Source organism: Vanessa cardui, chromosome 19, assembly GCF_905220365.1.
Source record: "Vanessa cardui chromosome 19, ilVanCard2.1, whole genome shotgun sequence".
Taxonomy (NCBI): domain Eukaryota; kingdom Metazoa; phylum Arthropoda; class Insecta; order Lepidoptera; family Nymphalidae; genus Vanessa; species Vanessa cardui.
Window position 1 is genome coordinate 4,523,780 of NC_061141.1, and position 23,801 is coordinate 4,547,580.

At 32.6% G+C, this 23,801-nt stretch overlaps 1 protein-coding gene across 4 annotated transcripts in view; it reads left to right on the forward strand.

The window, feature by feature from the left end:
• The window catches only part of LOC124538044 (protein goliath), a 93,183-nt gene that overhangs the window by 15,640 nt on the left and 53,742 nt on the right, over nucleotides 1–23,801 (forward strand). The window contains exon 1 of one of the 4 annotated variants that reach the window (XM_047115055.1): nucleotides 23,456–23,608. The exons of the other annotated variants lie outside the window; for them this stretch is intronic. The gene's annotated coding sequence lies outside the window, so the exon portion shown is untranslated. Of the gene's footprint in view, nucleotides 1–23,455; nucleotides 23,609–23,801 lie in introns of those variants that run through there. 4 annotated transcript variants of the gene reach the window in all.

Here is a 23,801-nt window from a genome sequence, read left to right on the forward strand (position 1 = left end):
ACTCTGATCATTTATAAGATACCTATAGTACGACACAAATTAGATGTAGCATCGGAAAATGCAATGGAATGAAAATAAAACCGATTACTGCCGATTTACACAACCAATAGAAATAGCTACCTATCGCGCCCTTCGACGCTATTCGTCGCTATAGATTCTCGCGTCAGAGAAAGCAAGTGCATGTAAATCGACGTGTCAAATTGACGAATATATTAAGTAATAAAAATGATAAAAACATGTTAAAATTAAAAATTTTAGATATCGGTTCTTATGTTAAAAAAAATCTGTAATACTGCTTAACAAACTTACTCACAATTACAATAATTGAATAGTAAAAAGTTATTAATGTGAATACGAAAAAGTATTTACTAAGAAATAGCTTTTTTTGTTGCCAATAATATGTTTTAATGTTGTCATCTGTGTTTTGTTGATCTTGAAAGAAACCCCGATATTTACGCTCAGAATTCGCAGACTCCGTGACATTGCATTCAAAAGAAAATACGTGATATTATTTACGTTTAGCGTGACATAGCAATTTGCTCGGCGCATTATGTAATAGTAGGCTACGATATTGTGCTTACGACCTTCCCTGACCTCGTGTTTGAACTTGCCGAGGGTTGCAAGTTGATGTTATTCATTACAAATAATTAAGGCCAATTGCAAGCGAGAATGTTTCTTTTGTCTGTGGTATCTCAAAAAGGTCATTTTTTAGGGTTCCGTTCCCAAAGTGTAAAATGAACCTTTTTACTAAGTATGTCTGGTGACATATTAGATGCAAATGCCTTATCTATCTATGCTACTTTCCATTGTTTAATTATAATTAATTATATAATTACAGTCTTTCACAATCTTATAATGTCACGAACAACAAGTTTTTTTTTTAATTAATCGTCTTCATCAATCGTCATTCAATCAATAACAACTACTTTGTGAAAGCCTTTTCTTGCGTTTTTATTAATAAAAAAACTTTTTTCTATTTTCTTAAAGTTTCTTAAAAGTAAAACGTAATAGCCTGTAAATGTTCCACTGCTGGGCAAAATTGGAGCTGAACCAGTGGATGTTTTTAAATTATTTCTTTACCAATATGGATTTTAAGTAAGAAAAAAGTCGAAATTCAAAAGATCACGAACTGTGACATGATATATGATACAGAAATTGATACGCAAAATTGACTTCAATAATTATAAAATTTAAAGGATTTACGGTTTAAAATAGAATATGATCGTAAGTTCGTTATCACCATTTACAACTGATATACGTTCTTACAGAATAGTGCTACAGCTGTCGATGTGACTCGATGTATTTTTTTCGATCTGTGACCTCAATTTAAAATATCAATTAAAATGATGCAGCCGTAGTTATAGTGTTGTCCTAACATAGCATAATATTTTAATTAAAGGCAATGTGAAACAGTCGTGAAATTCGGTCAAGGTGGATGATTTCGAGTAATTATAATCTTAATTATGTAGGTATTACGTTTTCTTTTCGCATGAATTTCCCAAGGTAACTTAAGGTTTTATGTCACTTGACGATTAACATTGTCGTACTGCAGTACTTTCGCAGTTTTTCCGCTTCTGTACCAAAGTATAGTACGACACAACTTAGATGTAGCATTGGCAAAATTCGTGAAACCGATCAGATCCGAATTAAGTACGCTATCCCAAATTATCAATACTTATTTATTTTGTGAATATGATCTTTACACACACGTAATAACTTGTAATATAATATGATCTAATATATTCGTCAATTTGACTGACGAGAGAAACTATAGCGACGAATAGCGTCGAATGGCGCTAAAAGGAGCTATTTCTATTGGTCGTTTTAATCGGTAGTAATTGGTGTTATTGAATTTTCCGATGCTACATCTAAGTTGCGTCATACTATACTTAATGAAGATATAAAACAAAGAAAGCGTAATGATGAATATATAAACCCTGCGTTGCTCCAGACCGGCGTAGTGACATAGTCTCACGTCCGTATCATTGTATTTGCCTGACCTATGACCACTGTAACACAATCTCGTAGATAGAAGTGCGATGTGACAATAATATTGCCAGCTCTATAAAATGTAGTGTAAACTTTCACAAAAAACGCTTACGTTACAATTTCGTAGGTCTAGTTACCATCGAGATGCACAACATGGTTTAGTGTCAACACAACAACCATATATCTTGATAATGCTACCTACAGCTTCCTTTTTAATATTACTGATGTGAATTTTAAATCGCGATATATATAGCGGGTTCGTACTTTACCAACCCGTGAATTAAAGCGTGTATCATTAAACGAGTAATTCGACGCAGATTTATTTTTAAAATTAGAAAGATAGTCAAACTCAAATGTTTTGCTGTCCGTACTGATAGTACGGTCTGCAGGATAATGTCCCACAAATCTTACTTCAAACAAAATATTGCGCCACGTTGCAGCTGTTTCATTATATTCATGGGTTTAAAATAAATTTATCCTCTTTTAACCCTTTGTTTGCGAAATAACAACCGATCTTTACGATGCAAATATTTATCCAGGAAGATCCTTGCTTACGAGGAAGTTATCATGTCATACGATGTACGTTGAACCTCTTGCTTGTGAATTTATGGAAATAGCCTGCACAAGGACGTGACGTGTCAGAATCGATGAGTTTAATATCCTGTTTACTTCCCAGTTGATAGGAAACGTTTTTGGATTCGACTTGTATTTTTGCATTGAGAATATTATTAGCCGTTTTTTTATCAATTGAAGAATATGATGTAAATTAATTCATATAGTCTTTAATAAATGAAATGAATAGTAAATAGTGTATATTCACTATGTGGCCGGAAATTGTGCGATATTGCCGTGTCATACGCGAAATTTCAGGAATCGTACAGTGTATTTCTATTTAAAATTCCAAATGATTATTATATTATATTTTTAGTATTGAAACTTGAATCAGCTTTTTTCTTAATTTGAATAAAATGGCCCAGTGGTTAGAACGCGTGCATGTTAACCGATGATTTCGGATTCAAACACAGGCAAGCACCACTATATATATGTGCTTAATTTGTGTTTATAATTAATCTCGTGCTCGGTGGTGAAGGAAAACATCGCGAATAAACCTGCATGTGTTTAATTTCATCGAAATTCAGCCTCATGTGCATTCCACCAGCTCGCATTGGAAGTGTGGTGGAATATGTTCCAAACCCTCTCCTAAATGGGAGAGGAGGCGTTAGCCCAGCAGTGGGAAATTTACCAGGCTGTTACTTACTTACTTACTATCTTACTTACTATTGGCTAAGAAGATCTATACATATTTATACGTCACGGTAATTGCGATTGATTTTTAGCAATGATTAGTGTGTTATCATCATGCACTTAATTTAAAAGCTTGTAAATATCTATAACACTGGGTGTATTATAGATATTAACGGACAACTGCTACGCTATTAGATTATATATTAATTCAGTAAACTGTTCCGATATTTGTGAAAATTGGTGCAAATTGATTCTACTGACGAATATGCCTGCTATTGGCTGGTTTATTGGCCAAGTCTAACAGAACATACATGTATTGGTCGACCAACTTTGGACAAGAGATTTAATATGTGACAATTGCGTCGTTTATATATTTGCAATACATTGACGTGTGTTAAGATAAACCTCTCGTGACTTCCGATATTAGTTCGAAACTTTGTAAAATGTTATTATTTAATCTATACACTTAATGAAATTGGACTGTCTGTTTGTAATAAAATAGCCCTTTTTTACTCAATGCATATGTATACATGGTACATATACCAAAATAACATTTTCTACAATTTTTATCTGTCTATGTGTTCCGGCTAATCTCTGGAAAGGCTGAACCGATTTTGATGGGACTTTCTCTGCCTATCATAAGGAGTAACTTAAGCTACAAAAATAACTCTTTTGTTAAATCAAACGCGCACAAAGTCGCGGGCACAGCTAGTAATATTCCTTTAGCCGACGTGCGTGTCACATATAATTTATCAATTGTACAGAGCAGGAACTTATTACCTGCCGCAATATAATGAACGGCTTGAACTCAATGTCATAATTAGCTAATCTATTTGTTTATTTATCGTGTAGCAATATATTACATTATTATAATATACATATATATGTACATCGACACCGCTTGAACATAAACCATGAAAGTTTGCACGTATATTGTTTGTAATATTTAATGGTTAATAATAGTGCTCCTCAAATCTAAAGACAACAACAACAGCCTGTAAATTTCCCACTGGTGGGTTAAGGTATCCTCTCCCTTTAAGGAGAAGGTTTAGGACATATTCCACCACAATGTTGGTGGAATATAAATGTGGCAGAATTTCTACGATCTGGCTGATTCTTCTATGCGTATCGGCCTACGGATGAACTTGGATAAAACCAAGGTCATGTTCAATGAACATGTTCTACCGAAACCGATTGCGATACACGGTATCGTCCTCGAAGTTGTTCAAAAATATGTCTACCTTGGGCAGACTTTGCGATTTGGTAGAAACAACCTTGAGGACGAGGTGAATAGAAGAATTCAGCTAGGTTGGGCAGCGTTTGGAAAATTACGTCGAATCTTTACATCGTCGATCCCACAGTGCCTTAAGACGAAAGTCTTCAACCAGTGCGTCCTACCCGTCATGACATACGGAGCCGAAACGTGGACACTAACGGCAAGGCTGGTCCACCAGTTTAAAGTCGCTCAGCGTGCTATGGCAAGGGCTATGCTCGGCGTTTCTCTGCGGGATCGCATCAGAAATGAGGCGATCCGCCAGAGAACCAAAGTCATCGACATAGCCCACCGGATTAGTAAGCTGAAGTGGCAGTGGGCTGGCCATATTTGCCGCAGAACCGATAACCGTTGGGGGAAACGTGTTCTAGAGTGGAGACCGCGTCTCGGCAAACGTAGTGTAGGACGTCCTCGGGCACGGTGGAGTGACGACTTACGCAAGACGGCTGGCAGGAGCTGGATGCGAGTAGCCCAAGAACGATCTCAGTGGCGTGCAATTGGAGAGGCCTATGTCCAGCAGTGGACGGAAATGAGCTGATGGATGGATGGAGAATTTCTATAAAATAAGACACAGCAGGTTTCTTCACGATGTTTTCCTTCACCGCCGAGCACGAGACGATTTATCAACATAAATTGAGCACATGAATATTCAGTGGTGCTTGCCTGGGTTTGAACCTGCAATCATCGGTTAAGATGCACGCGTTCTAACTACTGGGCCATCACGCCTTTTGTATCTAAAGAAATAAGATCTCAGTTCTGAGATCATCGGAGGCTTTACGCGTTGATTTTGACGTAGAGAATTGGAATTGCGAATCAACGGGAAAATGCTGCTAGCATTCTTGTTGCCGTTTCACGCGGCCGTGATATTATGTAGTAATTAATTTTTAATTTAATGCTTTATTTTTCATACCACAATCCAGTCATTAATTATGTCAAATATAATTAAAATTAATTAGTAAAAAGTTTGTACTTAAAATTGAATTAGAATTCTAAACAATGTAATCGAACGCCAGCATTATTTATAAATGGCGCCAAATATAATTTTTTTTCATCAAATTTGACAGCTAATTATTTTTGATATTCTGCCAAGAAGATTATTTTCATCGTATACACTAATAAATCAATGGCTCATTTATACCTACTGTAACGATGCGGGGAAACCAGCAACAAACTTTAATCATTTAATTAAGTGTATTAAATAAAGTTCTTACTAATCTTAAATACACTAAAAAGTATGTAGTCTGTTATTATGAAACCTATTTGGTTAGGGTTTTATTTATAACCAATATCTTCTTAATTTCTTTAAATATTTTCTATATTCAATATATTTTTCGAAAATATGAATAATTTGTGATATTCATTATAGATTTTCGAACAATGGCGTTTTGTACTTGGACGAAACTGTTGTCAAAACTTTGGATGCAGAATTAAAGGCACATAAGTAGTTAAATAGAATAGTATTGTATTTTAAATAAATTCATCAGGACCTGTGCTATTAGCAAACCGCATTGAATACGTATTACTTATAAGTTATACATAGGTTTCTAAGATTTATTTATATTCATTCCCTCTTCGATTCGAACAGGCCATATGTGAAAGTAAATTTCTCAGATCTAGCAAGCATCAGGCACTGAGGGCTTTAATTAAATCCATTTATTGTTTACGTTCAAAAAAAATACAAGCGTGTGGCCTAAGACGAATGCCGGGACGAAATATGTTAAGGTTTATTTTGATTTTATCCTTGGTCAACACATAAACAAAAGCCGTTGCAGAAAAGCAAGCTAAAATCCATGTCGAAAGAAATTTTCCGGCGAATACATTTGTGGTTAAATAAAAATTTAATAATATACATACAATGTAAGGTCAAAATTATGACTCACCGTGTTTTGTTCAACGAATCTTAACTTATGCTAATATCTTGTCAATCGATTACAATAACTTCATTAGAATATATCCAATTGAAATAAATAACGCAAAGTATAGGCTATTTTCAATTTACCTGATTACAAAAACCTGAGCAAAACAAAAGTTTAAAACAAAACTTTGGCTGGGGTGTTACCCCAGGATTCAGGATCCAGGATTTCAATTAACATTCATTTACCAAATAACTAGTGTTGCTACAATCCACGTTGATGCTGTCACCCTCGGTTTTGCTAGAAAACATATTACAAATTAACTTAAAAAATTACATTAATGTAAGACCTCTTTGTTTACAATACTTTTTTCCAATTAAAAAGTAGCCTTTGTCCTTTATCAGGCTCTAGACAATTTGTTTACCAAATTTCATTTAAATAGGGCCAGTAATTTAGGCGTGAAATAGACAGACAGAGTTACTTTCCCATTTGTAATTATAGTATGGTTTGCAAACTTTAAGCAACTAATAGATGCAAAAAATCTGAATTTATAAAGCGTGTATTTTGTCTGAACTCTTTATGGACCGCCTGTAGTCATGTGTAAATTGTAGGTTTTGTCTTGATTTCTTGGTCTATTAAAGGTCTTATCACTAGGGATAAAGAAGTACAAATCTATACAACAGATTTTTTAAAATACTTTTGCCAGAGTTATATAACTGACAGTCTGGCAGCGCATTGTGTTGCAAAATGTATGTACCTAATACCCCTTACAGTAAGTGGGGTAGAATCCATAGAAGCACATTTAAGCACTGTACTTATATGGTATCTGAATTGTCTGTATTGTATTTGAATTTGCGTCTTCTGCTTGCACTACTAAGACAACATCCAACAAACCATTCTCTAAAAAAAATCGTATACAAAAATGGTTTATAATTTAAACATAAATAAGCTGTCCAGGTTTGTCCGGAAATCCTTTATAAATATACTTATAGATTGTTTCCTCGTATTGTTAGATCGTTATAAATCTGTATGCAACTCAATTATACAAAACAGTGACAAATTATAGGACTTATCAAAGTCATGTAATAAAGAATGTATGTTTTCACCAAAATATATTGTTTAATTCTGCGAATCTTATGGTATCTCGAGATACCAAATTGCCTGCAATTTGCAATCACAGATGTTTTCAAATCGTAATGAATCGTGAATCGAATAATAAATAATGTTATGCATTTATTTTCTTTTAATTAAAAGCTTAATAGCTTTTGTCTTTAAATAGTTTTGATTGAGTTTATTTTATATAATATGTATATTTCCAGGTTGCAATGAACTCAAAATTTGTAGACTAATTATTTTTTATTAAAATAAATAACATTTCTTTTTGTTGCCTTTGCTCTTAGTCGATTTACACACACTAAGATATCTCGAAAACATTAGCCTCACACATACTAATACATTCCGAAAAATATCGAAATATGTATTTCGAAAATAAATTGACGTAAAATATACAACAAAACAGTGTCGTTAACTATAATTAGTTATTTTTTTCTACAACAATAAATGTGTTGTAGAAATTCGTTTTAATAATGCCACTTTTAAAGAGGTAATATTGTGTTGATTACTTGTGTTTAGAACAGTTGAATCTTAACTGAAGATTTTAAGAATATGAGTCAAATACGGACAAGCAAGTATGACAGAATATTAATGTGTTTAATCTGTTTTCATAATTCATCCACTCAGCGATGGATGGGTTTTCTTCCATCACTAAGGATAACCTCGGTGTTTTGGAAGAAAATATATTACATGTCATCACCAACCCTCATTAGAACAGCATTGTGTAATAAGCTGTCGTTTCCTCGGTAACCTACAGTCTGTTGCTTACACTAACCTCTATACTGATTTAATATTTTCCTCCAAATCGTATAGAGATAAAGTTTTCTTCTGTATTCGTTAATATAACGGAATATAATATGAATAAGAGTACAAACGACAAAGGGAGTGACTTGGCCCATTTCTATTGTATTGTTGAAACTTTATACTCAGCTTTCTCGCTAACACGCTTTCTTTGCAAAGCATTGTTCTGGTAACTAAATACGACTGATAATGGTAACTAACTGTCCTTTATTAACCAAGAGATTTTTAATAAAGTTAGCTTGGAATAAAGCAATAATCGATTTGCCAAGTGTCATTCCATGACGGGCAAATTTCAACACTAGTGTGAGTAGAATAAGAGATATAATAGTGTGAACTGTGAACTTCAACAATAAATGTAATATTCTCTCTCATCTCATCTCTTAATAAGAGATGTTTTAGTGTGTGTTTATAATACAGTCCATAGGTGCACTTTCCATTACCTTTATCTAGTAGTCTCAAGAGATGTATATACGACACGATTTAAGAGGAATAAGACGCAAGACCAATGAGTCTTAGTGTTTTAAGAGGCACAGAAATGTTACTTAGCCAATTTTGTTTATCTGAGCAGCTTGTCTAGGAATTGTCTGACTTAACTCAACTCACTCAATCAAAGAGGTATTTAAGGGTCAATTAATCTGTGTCTGTTAAAATTTGAGTTAGAACCCGCTGAAAGAAAATTTGGTTCGCACAATTTCCCAAAAATAATTATTCATTCAGGGTTACCCTCCTAAAACTAATTACGACAAAACTAAAACACTCCCAAGCGTTCAAAAAGTTTCCTATTGTAAAACATTATACGCCAATGTCGATACTATAAAGGAAGCCAATAAACTATGTATTTGCATTGTATGGAACAATGATAATAAATAAATTATGTAATGCAGTCGTCAGTTCATTGTATCGAAGATTGTTTCGAAATTATCCTTGAAAATCATATTTCCTGAGTTGAGAAACTAGGTAATAACACTTCTTGTATATGATTGCTAGTATTACATCACCACCATTATGTTATAGGCTGTTCTCGATACGGAATAAAAACGATTGTTATGCTATAATTATAAAAAAAAAAACGATTGCAAGAAATTATTTTTTCACAAAAAGGTTATATATGAGGCTGCATGTTCTTTTTAATTCTATTATTTTTTTAAATAACAGACAATGCGTGGCTGGCAAATTCGCTAATAATTGGTCATCAACAACCATATGCATTGTCAGTGTAAGACGTACTAACCATTCCTTACGTCGTCAATGCGCAAACAGTTTTGGGTACGATAAAGTTATATCCTTTGTTGTTACTTCTTTCTAATTATACTAAGTATTTCTGTTGGCGGATGATATAATGAGTGGGTGAACCCAGAAGGGCTTGCTCAAACACTGCGTAATAGATTTTAATATTATTATAATTGACGTCGTTATTCAAGCCCAGTCATACCATACGTGGACATGTTTATGAATGAATAATTGCTGAGATGCACTGTACTTATTCTTAGAATCCACATTCCAAACTTGGAACAAATCCTAGATAGTGTGACATATATTTAATATAAAGTAACAATAAATTGTTAGGATTAATCCTGACCGAACTGACCGACTAAAATTTGTTTCTTTCGTACAACCAAAATAGAAACCAAGTTTTAACGGCGCTCTTACCAAACCTTCAATAAAAGAGCTTACGTATTCCTCGAATTCCAGAAACGCATCTACAAGGTTTGCAGTGGTCCATGGGCGCTAGTCGTCAATTTCCACGAGGATAGCCTCCTGCTTGTTGGGCTCTGCTGTAACTGGGTAGATACACAGGTGGCAGAATTCAATTTATGTAACATTTAGGGGTACATGTTCATTGCCATTCCTTTATCGCTGAACTGTCCTCATTTCATACTTACATAAAAAAGAAATCACACTTATAAAGCCCTGTTACTCATTCTTACTTTATACATTCACAAAACTGGTACACTCATATAAAGATTATAAGGCAAGCAAAATAATCGTAATTCAAGTAGGCTCTCATAAGAACATATCAATCATCACGTTACAGATTCGAAATGAATGTTACCTTCAATGAAATACATAGTCTATACACAATTATAGTATGTTAATACGATCTGTATATAAATCAGCGAATACAAATTCCAAACTATTACATATATTACCAATATTATCGAAGGAAAGGAATGGACTGAATGTCTGTATGTCTATTTCACGACCAAATTACTGCACCGAATTTGATGGATTTTGGAATGCAAATAGCTTGAACTCTAATGAAAGATATATATTATTTGTATGACTAATAATCAACCCTGTAAAACGAGAGGGAAGTCGAAGGCTATTGGCCATCTATATAAGACATGACATTAATGGTCATAAACTTCTTATACAGAGACAGAAACTATTTTGTTTTGTTATTAAAAAAGGGTTACAAAAAGAGGAAATCTCAAAGTCCGATTTTAAAGATCAATCCTCAGTCTCCAAATATAGATAATACAGTATTTTATGTTTGGATGAGACTAATGCGCTTTGCTTTAAAACTGATGTTATTTTTACCTGCGAGCAAACGAAATAGAGACTTATAAGGTTACGAGTAAAATTGGAGGAATGTGGACCATGTTGTGAGGAAGCATGAACATGGATGGATATACAGGAAGGGGGCGACCAAAGAAAAGGTGGATGGATTGTGTGAAAAGTGGATGCAAAGAGTGGCAGACAGAGAAGTATGGAAGAAAATAGGCTTCGCGGACACCAAGTATAAATAGGACATGGGCTAGAGGACGATGTACGTGTGAAATTATATTTCCATTGTCATTGGTCTTGATAATGACATTTAAAAGTCGTCAGTAACGTAGCAAACCGCATTCGTCTCGCAAGTTAATTGAGATAATACTTCACACACTCTCGATAGTGACCTTGTTTTTACATAATAGAGAATGAATTATACCTACTTCGGACGATTATGGTCTGTGTTTACGTTTGTCAGTTAATTGTAGTAGCAATGTTTGTTTCGTCCTAAAAAAGTCAAGCTAATCATGTCATCTCAAGTCGACGTATTATCTGTATTTAAACTTTTATTATACATAAGTATAACACCTCATTGCCGTCACTGGTGAATAGGAGGTCTGGTTTTTGTCCCGAGTTTCGGAATTGCGATTCAATAGAAAAATGCTGCAAGCAATCCTTCCAACATTCCATGCGGTCACAATTTTTACAGTAACTATTTTTAATTTCATTCAAATTGTTTATAATTCTTATATAAATAAATGAATATTATTAAAAAGCTTTTAATATATACTGTTATAGATAGAATGTTTACTTTATCTTAAGTAAATAAGTTAAAAATATTTTTAATGGTATTATTAAATATTTCATCTGAGAAATCCGTTACTTGACCAGATGAGTGAAGATCTAGAAAGAGCCGTTATCGTGTTAGGTACGTAAGACCTCATAACCTGAACGCACAATGTAGACAAATAAACCAATAAATTATTTACACTTATCGGTATGAAAAATGTGAATGATTTCACTGGCGTCGTACCTATTGTGAGCAATTAACTATACAGTGTGGGGATTGCATAACTTCGTTCTTTAACTATTATTGCATTTTAAAAAAGGAATTTTGTTTAGTTTACTCAATTATTTACACAATAATTATGATACCCTGGTTTTCAAGTGCTTAACAAATCTCCTTGGAGCTAGAAGTTTAGTGATCAGTCAACCTTACTCTCAAGAGATTCTTTGTTTTAGCACTGACTTTCATATTGTAGATATTAGTGAAAGGTTAGTGTGCCAGTGCAATCAACTTGCGTTCAAGATCGGAAGGCCGACGGTGCATTACCAAAACATGTTCATTTCGGACGTAGTTATAAACTAAGACTAGACCCACCCGACTTCGCGTTTATTCAATAGATTTTTACAAATGTAGAAATGTATGTCAGGTTTTGTTTTGATTTAATTTTATATTGACCACGTCTGTTCGCATCTTTTATGTTTTCTTTTTTTCGTTTATATTTTTTATACAACCATAGCACCGCCCTCTACCCGTCCAGTAACATTTTCTGCTCTCTGAAATTAATTATTTGTTAAATTGCAACAATTTGTAAATTGCAATTAAGAGTCCTCTTCAATTCTCTGCACATCTATATCCGAAATTATTCAAAATGAGACCGTAACCAAACTTTTATGAGCAGCTGTCGTCATAATCACTGGAATAAAAATCTGCTTACGCTATTAATACATAAGATTACAAAACAAAAAGCAGATAAAGTTTCTTTTTGTTAAATCTTAATTAAAGCGACAGTTTTTACGTATAGCAAAAAGATGATTCGTTTCGCACTACCGGGGATTTGCATTCGCTTTTGTTGCTTCACTATTATACTAAGCGCGTTCCATTTTCCTTTTTTTTCTTGTATGAGTTTTTTTAAGTGCATAGTTCCTTTAAAAAAGCGGGTGCAATTTTTAAATTGCGCAACACCGTAACTGTAAGCACAGTTGTCAGATTTGACAGATCTCAAATCTGACATCTGTCAATCTGAATATTATATATACTCTAATCGCATCAAAACGAGTTTGTAATTCGTAGTTTTACATATATATCGGTACTGGTTCTTTAAAATTATGCAACCATTGATACCATACCATTATTAAATGACCAAAAGTCAACATGGATTGCGACTAAACGTTGAGTGGACTAAAAATCACCAATGTGCTCCACATTTTATTACGTGTGAAAATTCGCATGTTAAATCGTGAACAGTATAAAAACCTGCTTTATATATGTTTAGGTAACAATGTAGTTGTAATAATTGTTATATCGGTGTTTAAGATACAAACTTGCTAATATCAGGCGAAAGTCGGTTACATATCGAAAGATTACGATAGACGAATTATCATATACTTCTTTCCGGATGTTAATCGAGGCTTACCTAATTTTAAAAATCGTTAATATACTAGATATATTTATATATACAAGATTATATAATACTGACGGAAAAAGTATTAAGTTTTGTTTGAATAATTAGTAAATTAAAGCCAAGTGATTGCTTGAGTTGTGTAACCAATCCATACTACCATTAGGTCTATGACGCTGTATGATTCCTTATGTCTGTAATTACACTGGCTCACTAACCCTATACACTGGAGCACAGCGATATAGACTTTCGGAGACTTATAGTAAAACATATAAGGTCAATGTGAGCATATAGCATAAAATCCTGCAAGTAATTCAGATAAAATTAAAAAAAAAAGTGTTGAGGAATTATTACAGTATTGTTATCTTGTAACATACTAGTATCATAATATACAATTAGAGTCACCGTGAAACAGTAATAATAAAGTAACTATAAAACTTACGACTTCCTTAGTATCGATAAGACTAACCGATATTGCCCACAACTCGACAAAATGACGTCACTAAATTTTAATCTTTTGCACGTATCGCTCTATATCTATATTTATATTATAAATGAGAAAGTAACTATGTATGTCTGTCGCTCTTTCAAGTCCAAACCGCTGAAGAGAAAGAGAGAGAGAGAGAGAGAATTTGATAAAATTTGATGTGAAGCAAACTTGAAGTCCAAGGAAGGCCATACTTTTCAGGCTACTTTTTTTGCCTAACACACGACAACCCCTAAAACGCGTTAAACCGCGAGCGACAACTATTCTTTAATATAAACTTATAATACGTGTACATTTTTAAACTAAATGCCTTGTAATTTTTCAGCTATATTGAAATTTAACCAACTAAGCTTCTTCTTCTTGTACTACAAAGTTAAAAAATATTGTAACTGGTATATTATTCCGAAGTCCAGTTAGATATGTCAAATTTTTAGCAAACAGCTGAGTTTGAGGTTTGTTAATGTTAACACTGCAGAGAGTTGCTAGATCGACTAATATATGATCATTATGTTACTTTCTCGATCATATTTCGATCGTACACAACTACATCGATGTGTTACTTGAATAGGAAAATAGTTAAACGGGTTTTCTGTTCCATGTTTCAACGATCTTCACGATACCCAGTAAAAAAAGATACAGAGTTACCTCTTTTTGTATGTAGATGCTTTGGGGAAGTAATGAATAAATTCTAAAAGAAACACTTTTAGATAAGTATATTATGTATAATATTATGCCTATTTAACGGTCTATCATAATTTTTGTCTAAAAAATCGGAAATAAATATCTCTTCAAACAGAATAATTCTGTATGATACCATAGTTTCCAAGCGTAATGTGTAACTAAAACTAAAAATCATTCGCTGCACAACAGTCGGCAATTTTAAAATCTATTAATAATATCATACTTTTTTCAATAATCCAGTTAAAAAAGTCTTTATTAAATAAATAAGCTTCTGCGAAACGTGATCTATTTATATTATAATTGAATTCATTTATCATCAAATTGTGAACAAGAGTGCCACCGGTATATCACTTTCGATTCTGGATGTTTTTCGATGAAGGTCGTACCATATCCGTTTAAATTCCCATTGGAGATCACATGTCATTCGTATTCAATTTTATTTCAAACAAGCCTAGAACTCTTTTATCCATCGTTCGAGTTTTAAATTCAACAGTAATTAAAAAGGAACCACAACTTGTTAGTATTGAATATTTGAATTCGTAATCGTACAGACAGAAAAAAATATAAATGTGTTTTTTTTTTTAATTATTAAAGCAATGAAACCTTCGCTTAAAGGTTGAAGTGCAAACTCCTTACACCGTCACCTCGTCGCTAATAACGGAGTAAGGGTATATGCAATTACGCTGACCATGAATCAGTAACACAAAGTATTGACGTTTGATATTAGAATAACTAAATAAGAACCTTGACTAATGAAAATATGTATCAATGGAAACACCGACATTGCATAAATATTTTTTTATGACATTTTTTAACATCGGAAGTGGTCTTATGATTGCATAGGACAAAAACTGATCAATTAAAAGTGCCGCGCTCCATTTAGCGAGTTGATTGACGGCTACAAAAAATAGGCCAGGAAGTATCTTCGTTCTGTCTGAGTGATGGTGGAAATTATGAGAAAAAATCAGTTCAACTGTCGTAATGGTTTTTGGTAAAAGATTTATTTACTTAATATTTTTAATAATACAAAGAATGTATATGTATCCAGTAGAAAGGAAAATTGAGGTTACTAATTTTCTCGAAAATATTTCTTCCAGCGATCTAATTATTATTTTGACAGTAGCAAAATATAACAAAAAAAACCTATATTTTTAAATATAATCAAAATATTATTTAGGTTGCTTATCCTTTTTGGGTTCTGCCGTCATAGGACTGTTATAATTTAGGTATTTGGACGGTCTTGTGTAACTGAGCTTCGCTTGACTCTAATCTATAATACTAATACTATAAATGCGAAAGTAATTTTTTCTGTCTATTAGTCTGTTGCTCTTTTACTAGCAAAGCATTAAACCGAATTTGATGATATTAAGTATAAAGTAAGCTTGAAGTCTAAGAAAGGATCAACCCCTAAAACGTGAACGAAACTGCGGTTGACAACTAGTGAACAAGATGGGTTTTAAATCACGACAAATACATCTATTTTATTGTACTTTGTATCAAAATTCCAAGCATAATCAATTCAATTATCCGAGTATATTTACACACATGTCGTTTATTAATGTTATTAACTATACTTACTACTTTTCCACCAATGATATTCTAATAAACAGATATGTTATATCCATACTAAACAACAGAATAAAGTGTGCCGCGCGTGGAACGTTTATTTTAGTTTATTTTTACATTTCGTTAAAAGTAAAAAGGATAGCTTGATAAAAACAATAAGTAAAAGGGATAACTAGATGTTTTAATTACGCAAAACGTGTTACTACTATTAAAACGACCTAAAGGCAAACGTCCCAATTAGGACGTTTTGTAGTCTTCACTTTTTGCGCTTTAATAACATATCTGTTTACTAAAACATTGTTTTCCACTATGTTTTCTATTTCATTAGTTACAAACATAATTTAATATCAATTGACCAATCAGGAAAGCGAAAATCGTGCGCCATGACTATTAAATAACGCTGAGTTGTATAAAATACCTTGAAGTTCCCAAGGTATTCTCAATTTAGTAAATTAATTTATTCAAGTTATAAGAGTACAATGGTAAGGCCTATTTTCCACTAAACTAAAACTTATGCTAAAACTAGTAACAACATTACTAATTCGATCATACTAGCAACTCACATATTCAGGATTTCTTATATAAAGCAAAATCTATACCTTAGTCTACCCGTGACCACGAACGCTGTAAAGTGCTCGAAACGTCGGGATGTCCAAAATAATTAATATACGCGATTAAAATCCGTTATAACTAGTTTTATTTAAAATCTATATTTTATACATATGATAAAATTTGCCAGGTAAGCTACCTGCCTTATAGGGTGTAGACATCCGCTACGAATCTACAAAACTTCACCCCTAACGAGTACGACGTAGGCTAGTAGTTTGTGTCTTATAAATTTCGCGCGAGTTTAGCCGCCGGTTTACCATGCCTATTAAAACAACCTTTTGAAATGAGCTGATATGGCAAAGTTGAAAGAAAATCTCGCGTTCAAATCCGGAGGTGAACTATTGAGTTTTCATCGGATGGAAATCTACCACATGTGTAACCTTCAAGTAATACAGGACATGAACTTGGCCCAAATTTGGAAAATTAATTGACTTTATTTTTTATTGAATTCTTAAAGACTTATTATATTGTTACTATAACTAAGTTAACATATTATATATATAGATATGGTTTATTTCTGAATTAACGACAATGATTGTAATTTTAAACCTTTATCTATAATGAAAACTATTGTATCTTGATCAATAATAGTCGTTAAAAGACTTCTATTATCATAAAACGTAATCTATTTTCACGGTCATTTCCTTTGTTATTTAAGGTTTGAAGATATGTCGATTCATTGTCAATGACATTCCAAAACGTTCCAAGTTCGTAGCCTTCAGCTTATAGCGTTGCCTTCAGCCTGAAGTTCACGATCCAGTCACGCGAGGGAAACGCCCAAAGAACGGACTCTTTTTGACCTAAGGATGAGCATTCGAACTATCGATGTTTTTTCTTTTTTTTTTGATTATTTATATACACCTGTAGCGTATTGAGGTTTTATGAATAAATTGAAACGTCAATAATTTTGTCGATGGTAGGATTTTGATGTATGACGTACTTCCCTTTTCGTGTGGGCCGATGTAACGTGGGCATTGTGAGTGCGCCGCGCTTAGAAATTAGCTAGTGTAACGGACTATTATCCTTCTCCCATAACATAACACATTCCCTGGCCGTTCTTATTGTTTGATAGATTTCGAGGTAACAACTACCCTAATTCACTCAACTAAATACAGTCCATTTATCTCTTGCGTGTACAACATCTGCACGTATTCTGATTTTAAGTAACACATGATGTTACACCTGTTATTAATTCAATGAAAGACCTATGGTATCAGTAAATCAAAGGATTATGATTGAATTTACTGTTTTACATTAATAACCGTTGGGTAGAACATGTCAAATGTATAACAGTTAAATAAATTTAGTATAATATGATATTTGAGTATTAAACTGCAAATCAAAAGTATTAATTACAAATCTTACCAGTAAAGGTTACATTTGAAGGTCATGGCAAATTGCAAGTAACAAAAATGTAACAAAGAGTCGAAGTCCAATGTCGATAACGTGCATGTCACATCACTAGAGCAACGAAAGACCATTAAAGCCCGCGAAGGACAGGCCTCGCTCAGTCATGGTCGTGGAGTAACCTTCGACGGAACAAAACAAATATAAATTATTTCCTATTCCCACAAACTCATTTTAAGTGAAAGTTCAATTTTAACGTTTAATACGTACTGAGTCACGCAACTAAGTATGTAATTTACTTATTGCTTAAATTTATTTTAATACTATCGTTATCTTAGTTTACTTGTACTACTTTCTAGCGTATCGGCATTATAATGAAAAAAGTAATAATTTTTTTTTTATATTGAATTGAGCAAGAATTTTCGTCAATGTAATTGTTAATGTGTTATCATTTAATTTGTGATATATTCATCCCATTTCTAATGATTTAGTCGGGGTATATAAACAAAAGCTATTTCGATTTTTAATGTTATACTCTTAACATATTAATTTCTCCCAAGGATCATAGCCAATTTAAGCGAAGGCGCCAAAGCGACTTCAATAAACAACTTTAAATTTATAAGAAGGGGAATCCCAGCTGTGTCAATAGTATTGTCACAATACAACTTCTATACAATACAATAATATAAAAAAATATTGACAATTTAATTATAACTATTTATCAGAAATGAAAACATTATCCTTTATATTGAGTGATAGTAAGATTAAAAGAACACTTCAAGTATTCTTCTGTAAGGAAATACTTCCTATTTCATTCGTTACGTTTTAAAAATCGACGCGGTAGGTATGCTGTTTTGATGCAAAATACACAATCTTATATTCTTATATTCTAGCGGTTCTTTGATCATATTTATCAAATAGATAACTCTCACAATAGATTAAAAACACCATAACATACTTTATGACATAATTATTTTCATGTAAATATTTAACCAGAAGAGATATGAAAGTAAAAACTAGTGAACAGCAAAATACGAACGCGAAAAATGGATCGTGATATACGACATTCGACCTTAACAATAGCAAGGACATACGAATCAAAATTGTGTATCACCATAATTCGGCTTACACTATTTTATAATTAGGATTGATGTCTCACAGAATACCATCACTGATATACCTATATAGGAATAAAAGGGCAACTATAACCATTTATTGGCGTTTGTTAAAGCTGAGGAAGAGTTGAAATATTGACGATTCAAAAATCTTTTATTATAAAGTTTAGTTCAATATAAATAAAATTTTAACAAAAAGAAAAACCGACTTCAAACTAAACACTATTTTAAAACAAATGAATATGCACTAAAAAGTAATAAAAATAATTGCGTATTCAACATATTTTTTAAAGTCCTCCTAAGTAAAATGAAATTAAAAATATTAGACTACTTAAAAGTCGATTTACGATTATATAATAAAGTTAAAATTATTGCTATATTTGGAGCCGGTGTCAGCCACGGTGCCCTGACCCCAACAATCAAAAGAAAGAAGCGATACGACCCCTTGATTGATCCAATATATTATTGAATAAAAGGTAATTTGTTAAAAAGCATATTTGTTAAAGTATTCTCGTTTTGTTTTTTGATAGATATACTGTACGGTTTTCTTGGCTGACACCTGACACCTAAAAAAAATACAGACGAATTGATAACCTCCTCCTTTTTTAAGTTGGTTGAAAATACATAGACTTTGCTGTAACTTATTATTTTATATTACTTTTTTATATTTTTCCTAGTATTTCTATAGAAGGCATGTAAGGATTCTAACGTGTAGTACATAATTTATGTAGTTGTAAAATGCCAATTCAAAAGGGTTTATAAAATTCTGCTTTAATTAAATATACTTTATATTCCATGAATATAAAAAATAAAAAATAAACATCAAAACTCGCGCATATAATATCATCTTTATGAATGGTATTTGAAAACAAATCAACATATAAAAATTCTAAAAAGTAGGACAATAGAAATAACTTAAATATTTAATCATATTAGAAACGCAAAGTTATGTAAGTATTTGATCAAGAAATTAAAAAAAATATATATATTATCACATATAAATGATAATATAAACCATGTTACGAGGGCAACTAAGCCATATTATCTCGAGTTTGCCTCACAAATAAGGAATGCAGATAAAGAAATATATCATTTCTTGGAATTCCGCATATTCTACTAGAAAACCATTATTCAAAGACACTCCATATTGTAAATTATCGAAATACTAGCGACCCGTCCCGACTTCGCACGCATATAATACTGATTCTAAATATCCTACAGAAATTGTTTATTTACGACATCACATTACAAACTTATAAAATTATCAGTGTTCCTTTACTATATTGTCCATGTATTATATACAATAACCTTCCTCTCGAATCACTCTATCTATTAAAAATACCGCATCAAAATCAGTTGCGTAGTTTTAGAGATTTAAACATACATGGGGATGTAGGGACAGAGAAAGTGACTTTGTTTTATACTGTGTAGTGACCAATCATATTAATTTGTGTTAATCACAAACCTATCAGTTATTTCAACGCGAAGCCTAATATTGTCATACTAGTTTTAGGGGTTGTCACGTGTTAGGCAAAAGAGTAGCCTATGTCCTTCCTTCGAGGTCAAGATTGCTTCATAATAAATTAATTTGAATTTGGTTCATTTACATGGTTTGGTAGTGAAAGACCGACAGACAGACAAGTGTTACTTACACATTTCTAATATTAATATAAATTGCTGTGTTTTAATTTAAAGTGTGAATATTTGGTATAACTAAAGGCACAACAGATGTAACATCTAAGACCATCCTTAATATCAGTTTTAGACTAGGTGGCAATTCCCAACATGACGTAATTGTAGTAATTAACAATTCGTTAATAACTTAATTAGTACGTATTATCAAAAGCACGCGTGGTGCACTACCGGAAATTTACATTTGTCTGTGATTTTATCATTATTTTTGTGTTCGTTTTTCTTGCTTCCCTTATAGGTGATTCTGATCGCTCCAACTGCGTTTTATTTTTAATCTATAGTCTATGGAAATGCATATGTATTTGTATTTTTTTTAAATTAAGTGAAGCTACCACCGGTTCGGAAAGTAGATTCCACCGAGAAGAACCGGCAAGAAACTAAGTAGTTATTTTTTTTTAACATTTAAAAAATACAAAGTCATGTTAGTTAAATACAATTATTTAAATTAATATATCCTGCTTTTAAGTCAACGGGTAATTGTACGCACTGATTCATTTTCCAATATCTCATTATTTCCGAAATCAGATCAGACTTCTAAGGGCTGTTTCGAGGCATATAATTCGTAACGTAATAACTTTTATTCCTCAGACATACACACAGACACAAACACAGAACTGAATACTTTATAATTTTCAGCTGTGTTAGCTTACCGTTAAACCAAAGAGGCAGTATTATTTTTAGAATAATAAAATAATCGGGTTGTATATTTATTCATAAGGTTGCTCATTTGCTATTCCTTTTTTATGAATTTCTATATAACAGGAAGGAAGGAAAGCGAATACGTTTGTATAACGTAAGTAATGCCGGGTTAATTTAAATATATATGTACCCTTATGCTGGTGTTGATTTTTCCACATATAAAAATGTATAACTTGGTTACATCAAATATTAATTTTAAGTGTTTAGTGATAAGTTGAAGCTGTAACTTTTATAGTAAACAAATTTATACAGTGGGTACAGTTTTTGTTACATCGATGTATGAGTACTTTAGAAAATAGATCACCAAAAATCATGTACAATATATATATTCAAGAATATATATATATTCTTGAATTGAATAGATTGAGCCTTCAGAAAATATCGAAACATTTCTTCATATAAACACCGTCACGTTATCACGCGCGGCTTCGTTTGCTATTTAGGGATTGGGCGTCAGGTTCGATATTAAAATTCTATGTTCTTTTGCGTTCCTTGCTTGCTTCATGTGAAATCAGATTCATTTTTTTTAATCAGATTCGTTTAGCGTTTTGACTGTGAAAGGGTAACAGGCAGAGAGTTGCTTTCGCATTTATTTAGCCGCTTCTTGCGTTCAACATAACAAAAGTAATTATTGTAGCCCAAGTTATTCCTTATTAGATCAGCTATCTGCCTGTGAAAGTCTCGTCAAAATTGGTGCTGCCGTTCAAGAGATTAGGCAGAACAAGCTGGGAGACAAACAAAAATTGTAAAATATATTATTTTGGTATATGTACAGTTTTGTTGTGGTTGTGGTTGTTTTAATATTACAAACAGACACTTCAATTTTATTATATATATGTATATAGATAAATAAGTTATTATATTAAAAGCATACCAGTTCTAGGAAGTTTATTTCCTTACAATTAAAATCAATGCTATCTAGAACAATTAGTGCATGCATGTATCACTGTAGCAATGGGTATTAATTACACAAGCTATTAGTTTTACAGAAATGAATTTGCGGTTTTCATGAGTATAACACTCGGGACACTTCCATTTATATTATTTGTTATTCAGCCTTAGTATTATAATATATCAGAGGAATTAAAAAATAATAAGTTTCATAATCGTAACAATATTTTATATTGATGCTACTTCTGTCAGATTTTTTTTTGCTTGATGGTAGGACTTTGAGCAAGCCCGTCTGGGTAGGTACCACCCACTCATAAGTTATTCTACCGCCAAACAACAGTACTCAGTACGGGTATGTTCCGGTTTGAAAGGGTGAGTGAGCCAGTAACTATAGGCACAAGGGACATAACGCCTTAGTTCCCAAGGTTGGTGGCACATTGACGATGTAACGAATAGTTAATATTTCTTACAGCGTCATTGTCTATGGGTAATGGTGACCACTTACCATCAGGTGGCCCATATGCTCGTCCGCCAACCTATACTATAAAAAAAATATTATTTTGTATTACAAATTGTAATTCCAACCTAACAATATATCAAATTTAATAACTACACAAGCATGGGTTAATACTGTATAATGTGGACAAAGGTTTGATGAAGGATTTCCGACAAAAAACCCCTAAAATTGGGTAACCCCCTAAGGGCGCTCCTCTTGATTCAACAGAGATTTCTTTCTGCCTGTTTTATTAATATATAAATTTATTTCTTTCGACATCATTAATATCTTTAGTACTAGCGACCCGCCCCGGTTTCGCACGGGTGCAATACTGATACTAATAAAAATACTACAGAATTTGGTTATTTACGACATCACATTACAATCTTTTAAAATGATCAGTGTTTCTCTACTATATTGTCCATGTTTTATATACAAAAACGTTCCTCTCGAATCACTATTCATTAAAAAAAACGCATCAAAATGCGTTACGTAGTTTTAAAGATTTAAGCGTTTATTATAGTACATGAAACCGATGTACACACTACTCGACCACGGAGGTCGTTATTTTATGTATATCTACGGAACCAATAGATTTAATTTAATTTCACGCTCTGCTATACCTTATCAGTTATATAATGATCTTTATGTATACATCCCAGTACGCGCGGAAGTGTCGTGAACGCGACATTGCAAACGAATTAATTTCGTAATCACGTTACAAATGGGTACATCGAATTTCCTAGGTTAATTATAAAGCTGATAACATATACAACTTCATATGAGTTCAGATAAACTTGTGCCGTGATCTTGTGTGGACTGTATTTGAAGTGATATACTCACGACTCTTTAGGTATTGTTTTAATTTCATTATTGGTTTATAATATTTGTGTTGTGCGAATTGTTTTATTGAACACGTTTTGTTTTCGTATAATCAAGTTCATTGACCTTTGCTATTAGAATATTTAAATATAATAAACAGTTGACTATTTCGTTTTTAAATTACGATGCATAAACTTTGTATAATATGTTTATACAGTTGGCTT